The sequence below is a fragment of the Emydura macquarii genome, unplaced genomic scaffold, assembly GCF_026122565.2.
Source record: "Emydura macquarii macquarii isolate MOO-44397 ecotype Brisbane River unplaced genomic scaffold, CSIRO-AGI_Emac_v2 contig_719, whole genome shotgun sequence".
Classification (NCBI taxonomy): domain Eukaryota; kingdom Metazoa; phylum Chordata; order Testudines; family Chelidae; genus Emydura; species Emydura macquarii.
The window spans coordinates 8,055,754-8,077,932 of NW_027130856.1; positions in this window are offsets into that span (position 1 = coordinate 8,055,754).

Here is a 22,179-nt window from a genome sequence, read left to right on the forward strand (position 1 = left end):
TGCATACATTTTTATGTCTGAAAAAAATTATGTGTATTTCTACCTGGTGTGGTCAACACCTGAGTGCTTAAAGTCAGGCACATGAATAAGTTATTTTCCCTGCACTGGGACATTAGCTGCAGTGGCACAGGAGTCAGCCAACAGAGCTGAAAATAGGGGAGTTTGAGTGCGAGTTTGCAAGGAGAGTTTGGGGAGGAGGTGTGTGGTATTCTGGTATTGTTGGGGTGCTCATTGGGGGTTGTTTTGGTGGGTTTTTTGTTTTTGTGTCTCTCACTGACAGGAAGTAGGGGAAAGGCTATGACAGATACAGAGGTGGCAATGGTAGTTACCCAAGCAGTGGAAGAGACAATGAAGATGACTACATGTGGAAGCTGCAGGATATACATGATCCTGGAGGGAATACCTCAAAAGAGCTTCATTTGTATGAAGTGCCACCTCATAGAGCTGATGGAAGAGACGATTTGAGGGTTGGAGATGCAGGTTGAAACTCTGGCTGAATTTAGAAGGGGGTTTGAGCAGATGATGGAGCAAAGGAATGAGGAGGCTGAAGGGAAAAACCCAGACCTGCAGATGGAAGCAGGATCAACAAACTCTGGGGAGAAAATTCTGGGAGAGGAAAGTGACCAGTGGAAGCATGTGACTGTGAGAACTCAGCTGAGGAAAAGATGGGCTAGTGAAGGAGAAACAGAGCTCAGAAACAGGTTTGCAGAGTTGGAAAATGAGCATAGGGCACAGCAGGTGGTTGCTGAATGTGGGAAGGCAAGGAAGAAGAGAAGAGCAGCTAGTCCTATACAAAGAGTGGATGAGCCAATGGAGATACCACCAAATAAGAGCCCCAGGAGGATACAGGAACGGTTGCAGAGGATTGCTAAGGAGAATAGTAGATGAGATGACTTCCAGCCAGAAAGAACAGGGGATAGGCCAGAAAATTGAACCGTTACCAGGAAAAGGCAGGTCTACATTACTGGGAACTCCCTGCTGAGAAGAACAGATAAGCCTGTAACCAGAGATGATCTGAAGAATAGAAGGCTGTTCTGTCTGCCGTGTGCTAAGATACAGGATGTGGACCTGAGGCTGAAGAAGATCGTAGCGGGAGCGGGAAAGAATCCACTGATTGTCCTTCATGTGGATACAAAAGATATAACTAGATTCTCACTGGAACGTATCAAGGAGACTATGCCACGCTGGGGAAGACTCTTAAGGAAATCAAGGCTCAGGTGATCTTCAGTGGGATTCTGCCTGTCCCTAGAGGAGGACAACAAAGGTGTGACAAGGTTATGATGATCAACAGATGGCTCAGGCAGTGGTGCTATATGGAGGGCTTTGTGATGTATGGTCACTGGGAGGCATTCACAGACAGAGGACTCTGAGTAGGGAGGGGAATGCACTTCTAGGATGGAGGCTGGCACAAGTGATTAAGAGAGCTTTAAATTAGGGAGCTGGGTGAGATGGTTGGGAGATGCCCAGGTAATCTCCACAACTGATTTTATCATTGAGAGGGAGGAAAATGATGTAAAAAAGGACACATAAGTGGGGAGCAGAATGGACATTTAGAGGAAGGGTAGTGTAGATACCAGTCTAATAAGCAATATTGGCAGTAGAATGACTGTGCTAAATCAGGTAAGGAACGTGAGCAAATCCAAACAGCAAAAATTAAGATGTTTGTATACCAATGCGAGAAACCTGCATATCAAAATGGAGGAATTAGAGCTACTGGTAGAAGAAGTGAAACCAGATATTATAAGGATAACAGAAACATGGTGGAATAGTAGACATGACTGGAGTACAAGTATTGAAAGGTATGTGCTGCTTAAGAAAGACAGCTATAAAGGCAAAGGTGGTGGAGTAGCATTGTATATCAAAGATGAGGTAGACTGTAAAGAAATTAGAAGTGATGGAATTGATAAGACAGAGTCTGTCTTGGAGAAAATCACATTGGGGAAGAAAGCTACTACAGCTTCCCGTGAGATAGTGCTTGGGATTGCTACAGACCACCAGGATCTGATTTGGACCTCTTTAAGGCTTTTAATGAAGTAAATACTAGTGAAAACGATGTGATTATGGGAGACTTTAACTTCCCAGATATACTCTGGAGGACAAATGCTAGTGGTAAATAATAGGGCCCAGATTTTCCTGGATGTGATAGCTGATGTATTCCTTCAGCAAATAGTTACTGAACCAACAAGGGGGGATGCCATTTTAGATTTGGTATTGGTGTGTAGTGAAGACCCCATAGAAGAACTGATTGTAGGGGAAAACCTTGGCTAGAGCAACCACGAGCTAATTCAGCTCAAACTAAATGGAAGGATAAACAAAAATAGATCTGTGACTATGGTCGTTGACTTCAAAAGGGCTAACTTTAAAAAAATAAGGGAATTAGTTGGGGAAGTGGACTGGACTGGAGAACTTATGGATCTAAAGGTGAAGGAGGCTTGGAATTACTTCAAGTCAAAGTTGCAAGAACTATCTGAAGCCTGCATCTCAAGGAAGGGGAAAAAAATCATAGGCAAGAGTTGTAGACCAAGCTGGATGAGTAAGCACCTCAGACAAATGATTAAGAGAAAGCAGAAAGCCTACAAAGAGTGGAAGATGGGAGGGATCAGCAAGGAAAGCTACCTCTTGTAGGTCAGAACATATAAAGATAAAGTGAGAAAGGCCAAAAGCCAAGTGGAGTTGGACCTTGCAAAGGGAATTAAAACCGATAATAAAAGGTTCTATAGCCATATAAATAGGAAGAAACACTGAAGATGGGGTGCAGGTGGAGGTTAAGGATAACCTAGGCATGGTTGAATATCCAAACAAATACTTTGCCTCTGTTTTTAATTAGGTTAATGATGAGCTTGAGTATAGTGGTAGGGTGGCTAATGGTAATGAGGATATGAAGGTAGAAATTACCACATCCGAGGCAGAAGCCAAACTCGGACACTTAATGGGACTTAATTGGGGGGGCCAGATAATCTCCATCCATGAATATTAAAGGAACTAGCACATGAAATTGCAAGCCCATTAGCAAGGATTTTTAATAAATCTGTAAACTCAGGGGCTGTACTGTATGACTGGAGAATTGCTCACATAGTTCCTATTTTTAAGAAAGAGAAAAAAGGTGATCTGGGTAACTACAGGCTTCTCAATTTGACCTAAGTAGTATGCAAGGTCTTGGAAAAAACTTTGAAAGAGAAAGTAGTTAAGTACACAGAGGTTAACAGTAATTCGGATAAAATACAATATGGTTTTACAAAAGGTAGATCGTGCCAAACCAACCTGATCTCCTTTTTTGAGAACATAACAGATTTTTTAGACAAAGGGAAATGTAGTGGATTTAATTTACCTAGATTTCAGTAAGGCATTTGATACAGTTCCAAATGGGGAATTATTAGTTAAATTGGAAAAGATGGGGATTAATATGAAAATTGAAAGGTGGATAAGGAACTGGTTAAAGGGTAGACTACAATGGGTCATACTGAAAGGTAAACTGTTAGGCTGGAGGGAGATTACAAGTGGAGTTCCTCAGGGATCAGTCTTGGGACCTATCTTATTTAATCTTTTTATTACGGACCTTGGCACAAAAAGTGGGAATGTGTTAATAAAGTTTGAGGATGACACAAAGTTGGGACGTATTGCCAATACAGAGAAGGATCGGGATATCATACAGGAAGATCTGGATGACCTTGTAAACTGAAGTAATAGAAATAGGATGAAATGTAATAGTGGAAAGTGCAAGGTCATGCATTTAAGGAATAAAACCAAAAATTTCTGCTATGAACTGGGGACGCATCAGTTGGAAGTGATAGAGGAGGAGAAGGAGCTGGGTGTATTGGTTGATCACAGGATGACTATGAACCCCCAATGTGATGTGGCCATGAAAAAAGCTAATGCGGTCCTTGGATGCATCAGACGAGGTATTTCCAGTAGAGATAGGGAGGTGTTAGTACTGTTATCCAAGGTGTTGGTGGGACCTCATCTGGAATACAATGTGCAGTTCTGGTCCCCCAGGTTTAAGAAAGGTTAACTCAAACTGGAACAGGTACAGAGAAGGCCTAGTAGGATGATCCGAGGAATGGAAAACCTGCCTTATGAGAGGAGAATCAAAGAGCTTGGCTTGTTTAGCCTAACCAAAAGAAGGTTGAGGGGAAATATGATTGCTCTCTCTAAATGCATCAGAAGGTAAATACCAGGGAGGAAGAGGAATTATTTAAGTTCGATGCCAATGTGAACACAAGAACTAATGGATATAAACTAGCCATCAGGAAGTTTAGACTTGAAATTAGATGCAGGTTTCTAACCATCAGAGGAGTGAAGTTCTGAAATAGCCTTCGATGGGGAGCAGTGGGGCAAAAAACCTATCTGGCTTCAAAACTGAGATTGATCAATTTATGGAGGGGATGGTATGATGGGACAGCCTAATTTGGAAATTGACTGATCTTTGACTACTGGTGGTAGATATGCCAATGGCCTGTGAAGGGATGTTAGATGGGATGAGTTCTGAATTATAACAGAGAATTCTTTTTGGGTGTCTGGCAGGTGAGTCTTGCCCATATGCTCAGGGTTTAATTCAGTGCTATATTTGTGGTTTGGAATAATTTTCCCCCAGGGCAGATTGGCAAAGACTCTGGGGGGTTTTCGCCTTCCTCTGTAGCATGGGGCACGGTTCACTTGCTGGTGGATTCTCTGTACCTTAAAGTCTTTAAACTATGATTTGAGGACTTTAATAACTCAGTCATAGATCAGGGGTCTATTACCAGAGTGGATGGGTGAGGTTCTGTGGCCTGCGTTGTTCAGGAGGTCAGACTAGATGATCATATTGGTCTCTTCTGACCTTAGAGTCTATGAGTCTATCTTTCCTTCACACATATAAAAGCAAATATTGTTATTAGGTTATGTACCAAACTGGTAGAACACTGGGAGAACACAAGCTTTGTGTCCTTTCAGCAAGAAAGCCATATTTTTTCTTTCCAATTCAATTAAATTTTGAGATAAATCTTAAAAAATATTAAGCAAGAAGATAGAGCTCTTAAAATAAAATGAAAAATGAACCAACGACAAATGATTACAGTTTGCAGCCCATCCCATACATTGTGCTAGGTCTTCCATTCATACGTTTTAAAGAGATTTTTAGATAGGCTGTGTGATTTCACAACCTATGATACAAAAACAAGGTGGCATGTGTATGAAATTAATAGTATAATGAAGTGAGAAAACAACCTCATTCTTAGGGCACTGAGCAATTGGCTAAAACCAATCTTCAGAAAACTAAATATAGAAAGGTTCAAAGAGGATTAAATCTGCAGAACTGAGGGTGTCTAAGGAGATTATGAAATGAACATAAAGTTTAATTAATTCAATAGATGAGGAACTACTTAATAGCATAATTACTTGAATTTATAGCAGATATTTCATAATCTGTGAAAAATGAACACTTTAACCCTGAAATTGCTTAGTTGTATAGTCCTTCCATTTATGAGTAATACATTTTTATTTAATTATTAGCAATTATGTAGGTTTTTCTCACTTGTCATTCTAAAAATACAAAACCTTTAAAATCTGATTTATAGCCTGCCCCCAAACTCCATGATGTTCAGACTATAGTAATACAACACACATATACTTTGTTACATAGTTTGTAGAGACGCTTGCCAACTCAGCATGTGAGGACATAATTACATCTCCAATTTTTGCAATAATCAATAACTATTCAAAGCTGGTACAGTAATGATTAATAGTTTTGTTGCATATACTAATTCTGTATCTTATTGTGGACCAGTATAACTTGACTACGAGGGAGTGGCGAAGTAAATATGTTGTCCTTGCTCTTTGTGCAGCAAAATAATATGAAGAAAATGCATGGGCACACTTGAGTTCTAAATAGCCGTGTGTTTATTAAGGGCTTGTCCACATGGTAGGCTAATGTGCTCTATAGGGCTGTGATCTCTAATGCACACTAAGATGTTGTGCATTAATTGATTGTGTAGGCCCTGCTGGTGCACACTAAAGATTACGTAGTGTGCTTTAACATAGTGCTGTTTCAACTGGCACCACATTACAGCATACCAGCAGGATCTACACAGACCAGTTCATGCACAGAACATTAGTGTGCTTTAGAAATCACACCCTTAGAGAGCACATTACCCCACCTTGTAGACAAGCCCTAAGTATACGCCAACAGACAGGTCTCGCTGCATATACACTGGTTGCTGTCTAGCAGTTTCTAAAACATGGAACGTGGCAAACACCACAAGAGGGCTTGCAAACTATTTAAGGGGATACTACCTTATTCCTAAACACTACATACTGCTGTATGCAAAAGCCATTTTTAAAAAGTTACAAATGCATTAGTAACAAAACTACTATCACTAAATATACAAAAAAATACCTAAGGGTCTATTGACATATTTTTGCAATTTATTGCATTGCTATCACCAATCTCTGTGTCTATGTGGATATTATTATTATGGTAGCACCTAGAGGCTGCCACCCACATCAAGGCCCTATTCTGCCATTTTTGCTGTACGAACATATAGGTACAATACCTACCCTGAGGAGCCTGCAGTCTAAATTGATGAGACAGACAAGGAGTGGGAGGAAAGGAGTGGTATTATCTCTCTTTCACCAATGAAGAATTGAGGCACAGAGAGATTAAATGACTGGACCAAGGTCACACAGGCAGTCTGGTTGAATTCCTATATCTGTCCCAAATCTCCTGAATCCCAATCCAGTGTCCTACCCATAAGCCCATTCTTCCTCCCTATGTATATATATATATGAGCATAAACATGTACTTTTAACTTTACTTAATAAATCAAACTTCCAAAACCTTCATATTTTAAGAAGGATATTTATTTAAACTGTACTACATGCAGAGCAAATCTCTCCCCAAAAAACAAGATTGTGAGCCTATTGTATATAGAATACATATTCTAACTCCATCAAACTTGCCAATATCTGCTCACTATTGAGGTGCCCAGAACTACAGATAACTTGCTAGTGTTGTCTTACCAAGTACCAACACTTCTCTGGTCTATAACATGATGTGTATGCATCTGAGTATCTTTTTTTGCTGTATCACTGTGTAATATGCTATGTAATATTCTGTCTTTTATCATGTTTAGATCTCTTTTCCATTGGATACAGAATCTGTGTATCTCACAGAGCCAGTAATTTTAGGAAGTTTGGGCAGGCAGAAGAGGTTGAGACAGTGAAGGACACGGACATTTTGGTGTCACATTTATAGAAAAAATAAGTTCATAAAAGCGATACACAAAGTCTTTGTGTTCAAAGGGAATGAGGATACTGCCAAGATCTAATCCCTGGGAGACATAAGACCGTGTAATAGAGAAGTCTAATGATAGAAGAGTAACCACTGCCAGTCACAAAAAATGAGCAGTTGGAAGAGTGCAGAATGAACCCTCTCAGGGTGAGAGAAATGTAAAGATGAGAATCGGGTGGATTTGTCTAGGCAGAGGTAATAGTAATCTTTTCATGAAGGAAATCACCAAGTGGCTTGCATTTGGAAAAGATAACAGCTGATGGACTGGGGATTTTAGGAAGCTGAGGAGAGAACAGATATTTCTGACATCTTTGGTGATTGTAGAAGTATAAGTCTTAGTTTTAGTAAGCTAGAGATGGTACTAAAATCAATGAGATTTCTAGTTAAGGCTAGATGCTGAGACCAAAGATGAAACTCCCCATGGTGTCAGTTCTCCCTTTTGAAAATCTGGACTCGGTCATTATACAGGATGACCATGTGGTTTGAAAACATTTTTGAGGAGCCAATGGGATAAAGGAATGGAGCTGAGTCTCACCTCTCGACATCAATGGTGAAATTTAGTCTTAGATGTTTTAGTTGTCAATGATATTTGAATCAGGCTTTGAATTCTGCAGTACAAAGGGGCTATAATCCAACTGCAAATGCCCATCAAATAATTCCTCTGGCATAGGGAAAATATTTGTTGGTGTGTCTGTGCTGCAGTCAAGCTATTACTCCCACAGCTGCTGGCTCTGCGGACATATCATGGGTAAGAGGGGGCATGTTGGAGCTTCTCTTTGCTGTGCTAATTGTCCAGTGGTGTATGGTCCATGAAGGACCCCATGTCCAATGGCATAACTCAGATGTCTCTGGCAGTAGCTCTAAGTGGTGTCGGTTCCAGGACTAGCTCTTAGAAGAGGAACCAGATCCCTGATGCACTTGCTGTCCCCTGCACTGGGCAGAACTTGGCCAAGTACATAGAATTAACACTTATATATAAAATAGATAACAAAAGTGTCTTCCTCAGACATAAAAATATCTATTCTCTTGAAGAGGAAAAAATCTCTTTATGCATCTCACATGCATTAATATCAACTGATGTTATTTACTTATCTCCTATAAATAGTGCAATTACCAAATAAATCAAAGATATTTTAAAAGATCAGAGTCACAACCTTTTGAATAAAATACATAACATATTATTTTAAAACACTATTACTCTTGATCAATTATCATCAAGATTAATCAGTTAATAGTCGGAAATGAGGAAATACTAATTGAAGAATCATAAATGAAGAAAAACATTAATCAAAGGCAGGAAGAGTGAGGAGAAAAGAAAATTTAAAATAAAAAAGTGTTTTAAAAGATATTTATGCAGAACATTTACCTTTTGCCTGTTTGACCCAGGTAAGCAGATGAAGAATGTTCCCAAATCATAGCAAAAAATTAATACCTCAGCTAAATGAAATAATTGCTGAAAAAGAAGGCGCCAAAATTGCTCTAAAATAAATCTCTCTCCAAGATATGGCCTCTCCTAACTCTGTGTAAGTGTATCTTTGTATTTTATATCAATGAATATGTTCATCTTTTGCTACAAAAGTAACTCAATTTATAATATTCACTCCATCGAAGAGATGGCAACATTTTTAGATAAGAAGTCCCCAAATCCTACTTTTGTTAATTCTATCTCCTTCCTTATTTGATCTAAAAACATGTGTACAATCCCAAGAAATATGAGTGTGTTAATAAAATGATTTTATCTCAAATGTATCTAGCAGTGGATCAGGTAATACCTTTTATGGGACCAGCTTCTGTTGGTGAAAGAGACAAGCTTTAGAGCTTACACAGAGCTCTTCTTCAGGTCTGGGAAACTTACTCATTATGTCACAGCTAAATACAAGGTGGAACAGATTGTTTAGCATAAGTAGTTAACATATATTGTAAAAGACAGTTCTTGTATATAGCTGTGACACTCTGAGTACTTTCCCAGACCTGAAGAAGAGCTCTGTGTAAGCTCAAAAGCTTGTCTCTTTCACCAACAGAAGTTTCTCTCTTAATGTCCTGGGATCGATATGGCAGCTAGCAGTGGATCAGGTTATTTCTCCTCTTTTAATCGTACATTTATGTTCCATAATTTGTTATTTCAAAGCTCTACAGGTATCTCATACATGAGAATCCAGAAAGGACACAAGCGTAGAAAATGCGTAGGCCCCAATCCTGCAAGTCATTCTGTGTGGGTGGACCATTCTGAGGCAGAGAGACTGAGCTCCTGGAGCCAGAGACGCATAGAAGCTTCTGGAAAAATGGAGATATGTAGAAACAAAATGAATTTCAATATTCTTAACTTTTATGACATTTTTGTATAATTCCAGTTACATTTTTCATATTTCTCTAATAATCTTTTTCCCTGGCCTCTGTGTAGGAATCTTTCACACACCTCATCACACATACATTCTGTCACATTAGATTATATTCTCCTATTGCTCAATAAATGAGAATATGTTAAACGTCTACTAATAACAGCGGGATGAAAATAAATAAGATTAACTTATTTATTTTTGTCTTTATTTTACCTATAAAGTGTTACAGTAACTTTCTTATAAAATTTGATAACCTTACATAAACTAAATTAATCGGAAAATGACCAACATTTATTTCCAGACTTATAATAAAATTAATATTGTTCAGCGAACATTGTTCAGAGGTTTCAAGGTTTGCTTTCTGTATCAAAAATATATCCTACAACAGCTCAGTTCTTCAAGGTACTGAGAACCATAGCCTCAATCCAGCAAAGTACTTAAGCACTTAAGGAGCCCTGTTATGGGACATAGGCTAAAGTTAGTCACGTACCTAACTTTAAATTCATGAGTAGTCCCATTGACACCACTTGAAGTACTCTCACATGTTTAAAGTTAGGAATGGAAATAAGCAACTTACTGAAATGGGGCTTTATGCAGAGAACCAGTTTCTTGAGGTGTCTTCCAGGTTTACTAAATGAAACCATAGTGGAACACCAGTAGCCAAAAATACATTTTACTTTCTTTAATTGCTACATATTAAGATTTTACTTTTCTATACCACATCTACCTGTATAATATTTTGTTAAAAACAATGACTAGGTTCGACAGGCTCAGATTTTATTTTAGTCATAACCAGCATTCCCAAATGAACTTTGGAACAAGACAGTGCTGTCTCATGATCTCCATTTCCAAGTTTCTCAACTGTTCTGCAGCAAATCCTTTTGTAAATTCAAAAGTAGGCTATCAAAATATAATGCCAATTTAAGCTGCAACCATTATTTATATTAGTAGTGCAGGGGGAAAAAACGTAGTGGTAAATTAATCTTTGTGCAGCAAAGAACTCCTTAAAATAGGTTTTCAGCATGCATAGTAATGAACTATTGCTATCTCTCCTGAACAGACATTTTTAAATAACTATGTCCAAAGTTGTTTAAAATCCTTTTCCTAGAATTTCGGTTTCAGTAATGCAAGGAAGACTGATTCCTCACTTATAACACTGATCAACACAAGCCTCTTTTTTTATCCTCTGCTTAATATAGGGAACTCATGAATCAGCTATGACTTTTACATGCCTTCCCTTTGACCTTCCCACAGATAATCATAATAACGCTAGGCTGCTGAGAATCAATCAGTTTTCATAAAGGCAGCAGCCTTCAGATTAATCTCATATTATTAATTCTGCAAGTTAAAAGACAAGCAGACAGACATGATGGCTTTCAGTGCTATTTACTTCCCTAAAAATATTTCCTCTGGATAATAAACAAACAAATTTCCAATCTGGTGAAGCTGTAAATTTGTAGCCTTCATAAAAATTAATTTAAATGGATGTGACTGTGAGGTTGGGATTGTAAAGATTAGGGGGACTCCTGTAGTTATAATTGCCTATTCAGTTCATCTGCTGCTCTGTCACTCAAGAGTGGCACAGCTGCATTAACAACTCTAATCATAATCTAATTCTCAGATCAAATTCCCATCTTCAATATATCCTTTAATAAAGCTTCCATTCCCCATCTTTTAGCCTTAATTATTGCTTCCTGTCTCCCCTGACAACCAAATTAAAAGGTACATGCTGCAGCTCCATAATAAAAAAAAAATAGCACAGATACAACTACTGTACTGCAAATCCACACTAACCTTGTGAAGGTTGGATGTCTTCTGATAACTAGAATTTTTTTTACTGATAGCATAAGCACTAAAAGATAAGAAATACAATTTTATAATCATCTATTGATTTTTTTTTTTTTTTTTCCTCCCCTGCTAATATAGAAAATTACCTGGGCAAGTTTTAAGATTAGCAAAGGAAGAAGAAACAAATGTACAGGAGAACTGTCTAGATCCATATGTATAGCCCGTTTAGCTTCTTAAAACCAGAGTTACAGGTGTGTCAGCTGTTGACAGCGGACATTGTGCTGGTTAAATTTAAAAACTAAGATTCTAATTCAGCAAGGTACTGAATCACATGTCTAATTTAAAGAACATGACTAATCCCACTAAGGTCAATGAGACTATTCCCATACTTCAAATTAGGCAAATGCCTATGTCCCTTGCTGAACTAGAGCCTGAAGACTCCCTGATTTTAATGGAAGCTCCCTTGCACACAATTTGAAAGACTGGGGCTCTGATTTTGTTTGATACAGAAAAAGGTAATGCAAAGAAAGATTTTGAAGTGAGGGTTAAATATTTTCTATACAAATGCTACATGCAGACGTTGACTCTTCTGAGCCAGAAATATGTTTTCACAAATTCTTAGTATTAGAATAACATAATTAGGCTTGGAAGGATTAGATTTTTATTGGCAAATGTTGGTAAACATCTATTTTACACACACATACAAACAAATTGATGAAAATATATTTCCATCGATGATAATCAAAATTTACAGATAGGCAAACTAAGAGCAACTCTGCTTGAGAAATTAGCAGAATTTGATTTAAGGATATTTACTTCGAATATTTAACATGATGTTGACAATTTGTGTTTTAACTGTTATAAAGCCTTTAACTTTTTGAATGTCAACATCTACTGTCTTTAAATAATTACTGTTTCATACCCCACATAATTTCCTGCAACTGTGAAAATTTAAATGTATACAAATAAAAATGCCTAAAACTAAACATTGATAATATCAATCAAAATTATAAAAAACAATTATAAATTAATTCTGCCAAGCCTAAACATAATCATGGTTAAATCAGCATATTTACCAGGAAGTTAAAATGGTGAGACATATATAGTTTACTGCAAGGATAAGCATCAGAAAACAAAAGGGTTGTCAATGTAGGTGTAGGGAGATAGGGATAAAATAAAGATTTAAATATTTCAGCTTGCATAGGGAGATGTTGGATAGGACAATGTGTAAAGGTATCCTAATGATTCTTAGATGTAACTATAGAACTCAAGGGTAGTTAGGCAAAGTCTGTCAGGAAATTATTTTGCAAATAAGAAGGGCCTGCATGAATGCCAAAACTTTAAACATGTGAGATTTTAATTACCCGAACACCAGTACTGATTTGGATAATAACAGTTTAAATTCTAAGATAACAAATACATTGCAGAAGGCAGCACGGGAATTTTTTCCCACATTATATACTGAATAGTTTAAATGATCTCAGGTTATACTGGAATTAATCCTATTGAATTGGATATTGAAAGAAACAGAGCACGGGTTGACAAGTGGCATGGATGTATGGGTTGACATGTGTAATGAATATGAAAAACCACAGAAATAATGAGAACTGGTACCAAAAAATAAAATAAAAGGAATTTTTCATTTACATGAGCATAATCTTCAGAATAATGATCTAGAATAGAATTTGCTGAGCCAGGCCCATCCCTTAAGGGGTATGTCTAAACAACATTTTGGAATGTGTGAAAGCAAGCCTCAGAGTCCGGGTTGACAGACTCAGGCTAGCAGGGTTCATACTAGTGCTCCATAAAGAGCTGTATATAGACCGTTCTTTGGAGCTGGAGCTTCGACTCTGGAGTCTAGGGAAAGGGGTGGGAAAAGGGACAACTTCATAGCCCAAGCTTCAGCTGTCTATACAGCTATTTAAAGCACTTGCACGAGTCCTAATAGCCAGAGTCTGTCGGTCCAGGCTGGGAGGTTCGCTCCCACTCACTCTACGATGCTGTGTAGATATACCCAGGATGTCTCAGTTGGGCACCCAAAATCTGAGGTGCCCAAAATCATTAGTGACGTTTGAAAATTTAGGCCTTCCTGTCTTAGTAAACCCTTCACAAAGAATTCAGCATTCGACTGGCAACTACGTGTCTTAAGCAACTGTTCTAAAATATTTTAAAAACGTATTTTAAATACCAGTTAATTAAGCAACCCTTTTTCATTGGTATCTTGGGTTGATCTTACAGTTCATTCCGAAAAGTGAAATTCTGCTGCCTGTGTTATGCTGAAGGTCAGACTAGATGATCAGAACGGTCCTTTTGGGCTTAAAATCCTTTTATTAATTGAAATATTTCCTTAAATCTAATTCTACATTCTTTAACATTTGATTTATTTCTACATGATCATCCGGAATTTGTTGGTGAGAAGCAGCACCAGGGTCCCAACCAACATAATATAATACTACTGAATCATGGAGAAGGATTTGCAAAAGCACCTGTTACAATTTCAGTGAGGCTGTACTGGTTTTAGGTTTAAAAAGAGTCCCGTGGGGTTTTTTTGTTGGTACATTAGGTGTCTCTACCAGTTCCTGTATCTTAGGGGAGTCAAATAAACTATCCCATAAAAAATTGTCCAATACCAAGGTTGCAAATTTTCTTGCTGAGTTCTCTTTTGTGCGTCTTCCCCGGAATTTATGTTTCAGAGTACACTTTGAGATAAAAGGCTACTCTCAGACTTCTTGTGGAGTGAGATACTCTGTATCAAGGGTACAGCCGGCAAAATCTAGCCCACACTCACAATGAACAAGTAAGCAAAATAAAAATAATTCTGTTTTATTAATTTAACATTTAGTACAACATAAACTGGAGTGTCGGAATATTGATTAGCTGGTTACCGATACACATCTGTAAATACAAATAATTTATTAACCATCTGAGATTAAATCAATAGATCTGATTATTTTATGGAATGAAACATATATCATGGTAATATTATCATCTGGAAATGCTCCATATTCTACGATTATAATTACTGGAGACCCTCAAAAGGTGAGGGGTTTTGGTGCAGTATGGCTAAGCTATGAGGATGAAGATCCCATGACAACAGGTTCTCTTCAGATTTGTGATACTCTCTCCTTTATCTTGAACCAGAAATTCTAGAAGAATAGACTCATTAGTCATATTTTCTCTCTCTGATTCTGGTTCTGGGCTAGAATTTAAAATGCACAATATTTAAAAAGTTGTACCTTTATCGAACCATCTCTTCAAATTCAAAGTATTTCAGCACAATGGCCTGGGAGACAATGGTTGTGGTTGGGTGGATTTGGCAGATTCATGCCCAGATTCAGTAAAGCAATTTTTCATGTGTGTAAATCTACCCCTGTTCAACAAAACACATGTTTAGCTGTGTTGCTGAATTGCAGCCTTAGACAGCTTGATGAGTTCCAGAGGGGTAGCCTTGTTAGTCTGTGTACAGCAAAAACAACGAGAGTTCTGTAGCACTTTAAAGACTAACGAATTTAATTTCAGCAGGCATAAACTTTCGTGAGCTTCAACTCACTTCCTCAGATGCAGTTGGTAGAAATGATACAGCAAATAGGTAACATATATAGGAGGCAACATATACATATCCAAGGGCATAGATAACAATGGGGTAGGTGGATAAAAGCCGGGTACTAGAGACCTATTGACAACCATTGAGTAGGAGGTGAAAATGGGTGATCAGAGCAAATTACTTCTTGTAATGAGAGAGCCATTCCAAATCCCTATTTAAACCAAGTTTGAATGTGTCAAGTTTGCAGACAATTTCTAACTCAGCAGTTTCTCTTTGAAGTCTGTTTTTGAAGTTTTTTTGGAGAAGTACAGCAACTTTCAGGTCAGCGACAGAGTGCCCTGGGAGATTGAAGTGTTCTCCGATTGGTTTATGGATGTTATTATTTTTTAATGTCTGATTTGTGTCCATTTATCCTTTTGCATAGTGATAGTCCAGTTTGGCCAATGTACATGAAAGAGGGGCATTGCTGGCACATGATGGCATATATAACATTAGTGGATATGCAGGTGAATGAGCCCCTTATGGTGTGACTGATGTGGTTAGGACCAGTGATGCTGTCACTAGAGTCGATGTGTGGGCAGAACTGGCAACAGGGTTTGTTGCAGGGATAGATTCCTGGATTGGACTTTTTGTAGGGTGTATGGTTGCTGGTGAGTATTTGGTTCAGGTTGGGGGGCTGTCTGTAAGCCAGGATGGGTCTGCCGCCCACTGCCTGAGTGAGAGACGGATCATCTGCTAGGATAGGTTGTAGATCTTTAATGATGTGTTGGAGAGATTTTATCTTTCTAATCTCCTTTAGATCTCATTGCAATCAGTGAGATGTTACATTTTCCATTGAGAAAAGCAGGGTATAGTAGAGCAAGTATGCATGCAAAACAGGGTGTGCACGTGGGCTAGTGAACCCACGCCATCTCCATTACCCCAAAGAGTGTTCTCTTAGCAAAGGGGACGATTACCTTAGTCTTGCACTAAGTTATGCTTTTGATGAACTCATGTTACCTATTATTTTGCATTTATACATAGAAGCATACAAATACTATGTCCCTAGTACACCATATATATTCATAAATTTCAATTGGAGTTCGACATGCAGTACAAAGACACATTCTAATTTCAGCTCATCAGGAAACTTTTTTTTTTTCTCATGAAAAATGTCTGTTTATTGAAAGAAAACCCAAACATTGTCCATGAAAATAGATAGATTTTGGTGTGTTTTTGAATTTCTTTGAAAAGCCATTTTCATTTAAAAAACTCCAACAACCTTTTGCCAGTAAATTTACAACTGGAGATGGGTGAATAACTGATTTTTAGGTTCAGTAGCAGTTCCAAAATATTGAAATTTTTTAAAAAATGACTTCAAGCTGAACTGACTCTGGAATGTTTTGGAATTTTTCGTGAACTGAAAAAGTGTATTTTGGGTGTGTTCATAGTGGCTATTTGAATTGGGGTATCCTGAATCCCAAGTGTGTACCCTAATCACTGGGCTAAAAGTTTCAAAGGAGGAGGCAGCAGCACTACTACCACCACCATCTTTCCTTCTTCCTCCTCTTCTGGCCATTTTATGAATAGCCAAAAATTTCATGGCAAGTTTGCAAAAAGTTTAGGATCGACCGAAATTGCATTTTTTGTTAAATAAAATATTTGTCTGAAAAATTTCGCCCAGCTCTATTTACAACCAGTTCTAGTTCTAATTGCTTTATTAACTTGTTCTTTTAGATTAGAAACAGTTACATTAGATAACTATGTGAAATAAAGTAATGAAGGTAAAGTTACTGACTTGTAATTCCTTCTCTCTGGAATACCTTTTCCCCTCTTCAAAACAGGTACTATGTTTGCCCTTTCCTATCACCAAAATCCTCACCTCTATCCTCTCTGAGTTCTCAAAAGTCATTCCAACGGTTCCAATATCGCCTTTCCTCAGGTCAGTTTCATAAGGGACAGATAATGTAAGTTGTTGTTATTATTATTATTATTTATTATTTATGATAATAATTTAATCTTACATTAATAATAATAATACTTTATAATTTATATTACAGTGGCTTCAGACAGGATCAGGCCTCATTGTCTCAGGTGCTGTACAAACACACACTGTTCTGCTCCAAAGAGTTTGCAATAATTTTTCTAGGTATTTTTTGCAGTAATAGTTATCTAGGTATTTTTTAGCCTATTACTTCCTGATTCTGCATTTTGAGCTTTACCTTTCCTCATTCATGATGATTGCATTAAGCATCCTGTTCACATTATCCTTCATAAAGCAGCAACTTAAAGATAAAGAACGTTTTATGAGGGCCAATTGAAAGTAGTTATTAGCATTTCAGATTTCCTTTTGTTGTTTATTATTTGTTCTCACTTCCTATTGAGTAGCAGTTACATGCTTCTTGTCTTTCTTTTGCTTTTTATGTATTAATATGCTTTTCTCTTTTCCCTTTCATAAATTATGCTTATACTGCCTTTTGTTCCTTTACCTTTCTGACCCCATTTCACTTTCCTTGCTGATTTAGAGGGGAAAAAATACTGAGTCATTTAATCCACTGTCTGCCTATATAGGATTGTTCTTTATACTGTATTCTCCAATGCTTCTCCCAGCCTTGTTTAAATGACCCAAGTAATGGAACTTCAACCATTTCACTTAGGAAATTATTTTACAGTCTAATAGACCTTGCTGTTGGGAATTTTCCTTTGATATTCAGCTAAAATTTACCTTTGCTCAGTTTCAGCCTATTTTTTCCTAGTTATGCCATCTTACATGACCCTATACAAACATTATAATGGCTTGGTATTTTTCTAATACTTCCTTTGTTTGCTTGGTTTTATCCTATGTAATGTCTCCTTATTTCATTTTTGGGGCAGGTGAGGACAGGGCGATTTTTCACTTTCGAGTCTTTAAAAATCCCTCTAGTCCCTCAGTGAGACTTTCTTTTTTCCCTTTATATTTCTTTTACAATGGGATTGTCCACAATCACATGAGCAACTAATTATATTTACCTTTAATCAATTACATTTACTTTTCTTCCCCTGTAGCTTGTCATAGCACACACTTAATCCAAATGAAAATAACCTACTTGTCTTCAGTTATCATTATCATACAGTGTATGCTTATGTAATTATACCAGAGTTTGTATACACTACCTTCATACATTGCATCTACCGATGCTGGATGCATAAAAGAACATGTCCTAATGCAGCTGTATATTTCTGCTTTAATAGTATGACTATATTTTATTTCACTGCATTTGAAAAAGTAATGATTCTGTTCATGTTCTTATTAATATATTCTATAGAGGCCTGCTGGATTCATGGCTTTAGTCTAAAATATGATAGTCTATCTTCTTGAACTTAACAAAAGCTTGTCCTCCTTTTTCTGTCATTTTCAATAAACCATCAATAGACTGTCTTGTTTCCCAGTGAATAAAAATGTGTGGTTCAATTACAGGAGCTGATGCTCTGAAGGTTAAATCACTTCACTGCGTCTCTTGTACTCTGTGCAAGGAAAGACTTTGATTAACCAAGTCTTTCACGTTAACAATGATGGTCTACACAAAGTAGAGCATCTTGGAATGAAAATGAGCGTTTAGGTTGCCCTGGTTAATCTTTGTATCATTATGATATTAAGGTTTCATAATTTTTTCAAACAATGATTACTTTTGAGACTAATCCTGGCTTGATTTTTTGGATTTACAAATGACTGTGTTATACTTAGAATGTACTCCATGTTGAGGTTTGAAAAATGGCATTTTATTATAAAATCATCTACTATTCTCAGTAGTAGTTACTGAATGTGAATGAATATTATCCTTTGAAATAACCTTTTTCAGAGACCTAATTTCTATATTTTTATTTTGGAAAATTTGACAAAGGGAATCTCTTTAGCAATTAATATGCCTAAAATTGCCAGTTCCACAGTAACAACTTAATTCTGTTTTTGTTGTTCTTAATATTGCTTTTGGTGTTTCTTTTTTTTCTTTTCTTTTTTTTAAAAGGAAACCCAGGTGACTTACTATGTATTTTCATTGTCTGAGATTTAAATCCTTTCATAGCCTTCAAATGTATGAGAGAAACACAACCAGTTGGATTTGGGGTAAATTTTCTGAAATTTTGCTTGCATATGCACATTTTTAAAAGGAATTGAGCATGGGTATGCGGTAGACAGTGAAACATGATGCTTTTAAGACACATGCTAATACTCATGTGCATATTTTAGTGGATATTTCTCTTCTATGCAGCACTGCTCTCTTTCTAGGTCTCTTAAGCGATTCTCCGTTCCACAGACTTTTTTCCATTCATTTTGTTTGTTCGGACATGGATGACAGTTATTGGGAATTTCCCAGCCCTCTGTAGTAGTCATCCTTGACTCTATCCAATTTCCCTTTGGTCATATCCTTTGTTTCCTATGCAGATGAAAATTAGTGGAAGTACTCTCTTCTTGTTATATCCTTTGTTCTGGGCCCTGAGAGCTAGCAATACCACCCTATTCACTCTCTATGCACCCAGGGATCAGCAACCTGGACCTTCTTCCCTTCCAGTGGCTTCCTTTCAGTATCTGGTTCATGGTCATTAGTTAGGCTATACATTTGCTCCTCCTTCTCCAGGGCAGAATATTTAGTGTGAGTTTGTAAGTTCAGTGGCTCACATATGGTTCCTGGAGCTGCTACATTCTTACAACTTCCTTCATCTTCTTGTACAGTTAAGCCACCCATTGACCTTCTCAATACTCTAGCTAGTTTGACTACTCTATCTCCCAGTGATAATACTTGATGGCAGAGCCCCAGCCTCTTCTCTTCCAAAAAGTAAGCAATTTACACAACAATGGTATGGCTCACAGCCTCTACAATTCACAGAACCACAGAAGAGATGCAAAGAAACTGCAACCTATAGTCCCTAGAGCATCAGAACTGACTGTTGCTCTCTGGGACTTACTTCCCCCTTTCAGAGATAACCAGGCTGACATTGGATCTCCCCACCTTAAAAAAGGCCCACTGAGCACCTAGAAGCAATGCTAACTGTCACTCTGGCTGGATTGGGGGTGGGCATTTATTACATTATTTAACATCAGTATGTCAAAATCATAATAACTCATATGAGATATACCATGTCAGGTACTGTTAGAAAGGCTATAATGTGCTGAGTAAGATGATAATGTTTATGTTCATGTGTTATGTGTGTAATGGAGGTTATGGATATGTTTGATATATCTGTATTTCAAATTGTGCTGTGTCTGGGACACACCCCAGACAGGATGGATGCAGCAATAGCCTGCTTAATGGCCCATTAAGAAATTCACAGGTTCAAGGGGCTCAGGGGGAGAAGCCAGGGATATACCTGATGAGTCACCAGGACTTTCTCATGTGACTCTGGACTCTATTTTGGTTCCTGAAAAATTCCACAAGCATCTTGGCATAGACCAAAGGACATAAAAGGCAACTGCACCACATCCATTTTGTCTTCAGTCACCAGTCTTTAGTCTGTCTTTCAGTCATCACCTACCTCTGGATCAACTCATCAACTGAAGCTGTGAAACAAAGGACTGAGACCCATGCAGGTACTGGATGTACACCAGAGGGACTATACAAGCCTGCTAACTCCACAATTCTACTGGAAACCTGATATATATGGACTTTCAAATCATTTGTATGTATCTGATTGCTTTAATCCTTTAATATTTCTCCTATAGTTTGTTTCTTTCTTTTTATAATAAACATTTAGTTTTATTTACTAAAGGATTGGCTGGCAGTGTGGTATTTTGGGTAAGATCTAAACTTATATTGATCTGGTACTGTAACTTACCCTTTGGGGTCAGGAGAAACCTTTTTGGTAAAGACCATAGAGTTTAAATAACTGGTCTCTTTACTGGACCTAGTGGCTGATTGGGAGCCGGAGACTGACCTTGGCATTTTCAGGTGGCTACCATAGGTATGGATGGGTCACACTAACTCCTGTGTGGTTTTCCACCGAGCTTGCTGGCAGGAGTCTCTGTCAACTTGTATCAACCCTCAATGGCTCCAGATTCCTCCAGGGCCCAAGCAACATGATGTTGATCTTAAGGCGCTGAGGAATTGGTTCTGTATTGGTTCTGTTCCCCTGCCTCTCTGGTTTCAGGAGCCTTTGCTTCTTTCTATGGCTCATGCTCTGTGTTCACATTATTGTATGCAGTGTAGTTGTAGCTGTGTGGGTCCCAGGATATTAGAGAGACAAGGTAAAAGCTATCACCTCACCCACTTTTTCTCTCTAATGTGTTTATATTTTCATTTTAAGATCAGTCTTGTGAGCCTTCCTAGACACTTAGGCCAAGATTTTAAAAAACAGAAGCCTAGAGTTAGACTTCTAAGTCCACATTAGACAAAATGAGAGGTTCCTGGTGCTGAGTACTTTTGCAGATCAGAACACTTAGGAGTATATCAGTATGGTCCAAATGCTGCAAATGCATTCACCTAGGCCTATGTATGCCTGTCTGCATGGAAACCGTTTTAGGAGCCTGGGGTCTTAAACTCCTAAAAAATCACAGCTTAGATTTGGAATCTCTTGCTCAAGCCAACTAGTGTTTATTCACACAAGTACTTCTGGGACTACTTGTGTAAGTAAACATATACCAATGTGAGTAAGAGTAGAACAACCTAACACCTGCTCAAATTGATCTCCAAGATACTCCATATAGTTTAGGAAGGAAAGAGTTACAATGAAAATAAACTATTTATGATCATACCTAGTTTGCATAAGTCATCTATGGAACACTGTCATGGATGGTTAGCGCCAAATCTTGTATCTCTTTGCAAAGACTATCTCATCATTTCTATATTTTTCTTCAAAGAAATGCTTCAATGCTTCCCCCCCCCCTTTAAAAAAAAAAAAAAAAAAGAAGAAGAAGTGCTTACAGTCGAAATGGCAGTAGCCCAGCTTTCATGACAAACTAGTACACATGCATGAGAGATAAAGGGATGGTGGGAATTCAGTAAGAAACCAGATTTCATCTTCAGGCTTCCAAGGGGGTTATCGCAAACAACAAAAAGGGGGAAAATATTTAAAGGAGTATGAACAATACCATGGCAGAGTTGTTTTAGGGGTGGAGAAGAACCATGCATACAATTGATCAGAATTCAAAGTCCTGGTTATTCAATTTAGAATTTTACTCTATGGCATAGATTGCTGGCATTAATAAATACCACTGTACTTAAAAAGGGCAATTAATATTATTTATTTGCATTACAGTAGTGTCTATAAACCCCATCAAAGATCAGGGTCCTATT